We start from the raw sequence: 5,000 nt of genomic DNA, 5'->3' as shown, positions 1-5,000 counted from the left end.
AATCTCGTGCGGCTAGAAGCCGCCTGTCCCTCTAAGAAGAAAAGTAATCGCTGACAGCACGAAGGATGTCACGCGACTAGTTAGCAGGCTAGAGTCTCGTTCGTTATCGGAATTAACCAGACAAATCGCTCCACCAACTAAGAACGGCCATGCACCACCACCCACCGAATCAAGAAAGAGCTATCAATCTGTCAATCCTTCCGGTGTCCGGGCCTGGTGAGGTTTCCCGTGTTGAGTCAAATTAAGCCGCAGGCTCCACTCCTGGTGGTGCCCTTCCGTCAATTCCTTTAAGTTTCAGCTTTGCAACCATACTTCCCCCGGAACCCAAAAGCTTTGGTTTCCCGGAGGCTGCCCGCCGAGTCATCGGAGGAACTGCGGCGGATCGCTGGCTGGCATCGTTTATGGTTAGAACTAGGGCGGTATCTGATCGCCTTCGAACCTCTAACTTTCGTTCTTGATTAATGAAAACATACTTGGCAAATGCTTTCGCTTCTGTTCGTCTTGCGACGATCCAAGAATTTCACCTCTAACGTCGCAATACGAATGCCCCCGCCTGTCCCTATTAATCATTACCTCGGGTTCCGAAAACCAACAAAATAGAACCGAGGTCCTATTCCATTATTCCATGCACACAGTATTCAGGCGGGCTTGCCTGCTTTAAGCACTCTAATTTGTTCAAAGTAAACGTGCCGGCCCACCGAGACACTCAATAAAGAGCACCCTGGTAGGATTTCAACGGGGTCCGCCTCGGGACGCACGAGCACGCACGAGGCGGTCGCACGCCTTCGGCTCGCCCCACCGGCAGGACGTCCCACGATACATGCCAGTTAAACACCGACGGGCGGTGAACCAACAGCGTGGGACACAAATCCAACTACGAGCTTTTTAACCGCAACAACTTTAATATACGCTATTGGAGCTGGAATTACCGCGGCTGCTGGCACCAGACTTGCCCTCCAATAGATACTCGTTAAAGGATTTAAAGTGTACTCATTCCGATTACGGGGCCTCGGATGAGTCCCGTATCGTTATTTTTCGTCACTACCTCCCCGTGCCGGGAGTGGGTAATTTGCGCGCCTGCTGCCTTCCTTGGATGTGGTAGCCGTTTCTCAGGCTCCCTCTCCGGAATCGAACCCTGATTCCCCGTTACCCGTTACAACCATGGTAGGCGCAGAACCTACCATCGACAGTTGATAAGGCAGACATTTGAAAGATGCGTCGCCGGTACGAGGACCGTGCGATCAGCCCAAAGTTATTCAGAGTCACCAAGGCAAACGGACCGGACGAGCCGACCGATTGGTTTTGATCTAATAAAAGCGTCCCTTCCATCTCTGGTCGGGACTCTGTTTGCATGTATTAGCTCTAGAATTACCACAGTTATCCAAGTAACGTGGGTACGATCTAAGGAACCATAACTGATTTAATGAGCCATTCGCGGTTTCACCTTAATGCGGCTTGTACTGAGACATGCATGGCTTAATCTTTGAGACAAGCATATGACTACTGGCAGGATCAACCAGGGAGCTGCGTCAACTAGAGCTGAGCAGCCGGCCGCCCGGGAGTGTGTCCCGGGGGCCCGCGCGAACACGCAAGCGTCCGCTCAATTATTCTGCAAACAGGAGGAGGCAGAGCTCCCCTGCACGATACACCTCGAAACCCTCTCAGGTCCCGGCGGCGCGCAGCGCCGTCCTAAGTACTTGGTCGGGTTCGAGAGAGGCGCAATCGCCCGGAGTTAGGCGAGTAGACGCTTTCAGTGCGACCACCCGTGCTCCCAACTGAGCTTGCCGCTGCCGACAGAGGCCCGGGAGCGTGCTGTCGTGGTGTTGCCGGCGGGAGACAACACGCGGCCACAAACAGTGACCGGGCAGCTCCAACGCCAGCGCCACAGGGGGGCAGAGCCCCACTTGGGTGCCAAAGCGAACTCTCCCAGCACAGCGCACGCGCCAACACATCCGCACAGCTGCGATACAAACCACCTGCGAGAACCGCGGGGGCGACCGAGCAGCAGACGGCGTCGCGGCGCCGAGTGCCGGGCGGCGGCGCATCCTCAACGCACACAGTCCTCAATCGGACCAGCACACTGCAGATGTCCACCGCGCTTCGCACCGGGCCCGCGAGGACCCACTTTGGCCGCACGGCGCCGCGCGCTGGGTGCGCCGGCGCGCAGCTGCGCCGCCTGCCGCGCCAGTCGGCCGGCGCGCCTGCCACTGGGCGCCCCCACCAGGCGGCTGTAGCGCGTGCGCCCACGCAGCGCGCGGCCAGCACGCCGGGCGCTGCCCCCGCAACGGCCGGGGACGGTCCCACCCAGCCACCGCCGCGTATCGCTTCATACCCACATGCCCACTCACGTTCGTGGGTATGACGGGTGTCGCTGAAGCAACCGGTTAATAGCTGTACCGATCGTCGCTATCAACGATTCACCTGCAGCGTGAACAACCGCTCAACAACGGATTTCCAGTTCATTTGCGTAACGTGGGCAGCAAACGTAGACGTCCATCTACATTTGCTAATTCAACGAGTCTTGCATGCCTGGCTGTTAAGTGTCACGACACGCTACATCAGCACACATACACGCTGCGACGTGTGCAGGAGAGAACACGTGAAAGATGGCCCGCGTACGTATGCGAATGCCATTGCACAGCTGCGAAGCTGATTAAACACGCAAACACCTGACCGACGAGCTAGAGGAGACAGGGAGGGGGGGGGGGGGCGATATACATCCTATAGCAGTACACATTACAGTGGATAGCGGGACCATGTGGAAAGAACGCAACACTCGCAACATGTTGTGAGGGTACGCACCGTAACATGAAACAATACGCAGGACACCAGAGAGTGCGTGCGCTGATCTATGTTGAGAGGGTTGCGATTCGGCAACGCTACATGAATTTCTCGATTCATATAACAATTAAGAGGGCAGGTTCAGGCCCAACATAGGTTAGGTTAAGGCCCAACATAGGTTAGGTTAAGGCCCAACATAGGTTAGGTTAAGGCCCAACATAGGTTAGGTTAAGGCCCAACATAGGTTAGGTTAAGGCCCAACATAGGTTAGGTTAAGGCCCAACATAGGTTAGGTTAAGGCCCAACATAGGTTAGGTTAAGGCCCAACATAGGTTAGGTTAAGGCCCAACATAGGTTAGGTTAAGGCCCAACATAGGTTAGGTTAAGGCCCAACATAGGTTAGGTTAAGGCCCAACATAGGTTAGGTTAAGGCGCAACATAGGTTAGGTTAAGGCGCAACATAGGTTAGGTTAAGGCGCAACATAGGTTAGGTTAAGGCGCAACATAGGTTAGGTTAAGGCGCAACATAGGTTAGGTTAAGGCGCAACATAGGTTAGGTTAAGGCGCAACATAGGTTAGGTTAAGGCGCAACATAGGTTAGGTTAAGGCGCAACATAGGTTAGGTTAAGGCGCAACATAGGTTAGGTTAAGGCGCAACATAGGTTAGGTTAAGGCGCAACATAGGTTAGGTTAAGGCGCAACATAGGTTAGGTTAAGGCGCAACATAGGTTAGGTTAAGGCGCAACATAGGTTAGGTTAAGGCGCAACATAGGTTAGGTTAAGGCGCAACATAGGTTAGGTTAAGGCGCAACATAGGTTAGGTTAAGGGATGGTGTATGAGGGGGGAGGGGACGAGGTTCGTTCATAGTGATGATGGTAAGTGGACGCTTGAGGCACCCTGAGATGTGTCACGTCAAGATGCACCTTTGGCTCAGGGGGGGTGGCGCGCCGGTTCTGTGGGTGTGGCAAGTGAGTGGCAGACCTGTGTCTTTCATTCCTGCCATTGTTTCTATGCTGTGACACAAGCCAGTGTGGTGGTGTTGGTTGCACCCCTGTGTAGGACATGTGTCAGTGTTGGTGGCTTATCTGAGTAATGATGGTTGTTGGAAGAGTGAGATATTCTGTTTTTGGGGTGGACGTCCTGGTTTTGTTATCATAGTGTGAATGGTGTAATGTGGCGGAGAGGATGCACTGGACGTTGTTCCATGCCGGTGCGTAGATAATGTGTGTGTCGGTTACAGCCAGAGAGTAGTGTGTGATAGAGTATCTGGGTGACGTGTAGTTCACATTGTGTGCATCGACTGTCAGCATGTATAGGGACAGTTGGATGTCGTATGTCATCTATATTCCGATGGCTCTGCATCTATTAGTAATCAGCGCCATGTATCAGTTTAATCTGGTTGCAGGCACGTGGTGTTCTATCTCTGTACAGTAGTAGAGGTGCAACTGCACTACGTAGCTACCGCTTGCGGCAGCTTTCCCCGGTGTATGGTATATGATTATCAGCAATGAGTCGATTAGTGACAACTGGTCGTGTGACAACGTCACATGTCTGCAGGTGGGATACGCTACGCCCTGCCTGTGGGCGCTCGGACCGTCATTACCCGTCTGCGTAATATATTGCAGAGTGCTTTTAGCCATTGCCAGAGTCTTTGCGACTGCGAGTGCAACGCCCATTGGGACGGACATGGTTGGGGCGCTTCCTAGCTGATCGCTCAGCATCGGAATCTGTACTGTGAGCACGCAATCGCGCACAGACTTAGAGCATGTGTAGGGACAGCGGGAATTTCGCATCTTGGATAAAACTCTTCATGAAACGGACGATATAGGTGTGGATTGCAACTTACGACTGCGAGAAGAGTCCGCCGTTCATCCGCTGGAGTTGCGAGTTGGGCAGGTGGGGTGAGGCACGTACGGGGGCGGGTGGCGTGATTGTCGGTGGACGACGTCGTGCGGCGCAGGGACTGGCGTTGGTGCTCTTGTGGTGGACAGTGGATGCAGGCTTTGTGGGTGGGATCTGGAAACGGGTACTGTGGGGCCCATCGCCGTCGTAGTCAGCTTGGCGTCGCATAGATGGCGGTATTGTTTTTGTGGTGCGATCGACATGGTGGTTGTAGTGCTGTCGGATGCGCGTAGATGGGGCTATTGCATGTGGTTTCGTCGTGTTTTCATAGATGGCGATGGCGATGGCGATGCTGTGTTTTGGCACTATGGTTGGC

At 54.0% G+C, this 5,000-nt stretch overlaps 1 non-coding gene across 1 annotated transcript in view; it reads right to left on the bottom strand.

The window, feature by feature from the left end:
* LOC126197080 (small subunit ribosomal RNA) overlaps positions 1-1,523 on the bottom strand; it is a 1,909-nt gene extending 386 nt beyond the window's left edge. Inside the window, exon 1 of the ribosomal RNA XR_007539483.1 lies at positions 1-1,523. This exon is cut by the window's left edge and continues 386 nt beyond it. This is a non-coding gene — a ribosomal RNA (small subunit ribosomal RNA).
* Between the last annotated feature and the right edge of the window lie 3,477 nt (positions 1,524-5,000).

Source organism: Schistocerca nitens, chromosome 7 (genome assembly GCF_023898315.1).
Source record: "Schistocerca nitens isolate TAMUIC-IGC-003100 chromosome 7, iqSchNite1.1, whole genome shotgun sequence".
NCBI lineage: Eukaryota > Metazoa > Arthropoda > Insecta > Orthoptera > Acrididae > Schistocerca > Schistocerca nitens.
This window is presented reverse-complemented; position numbering and strand designations above follow the sequence as displayed.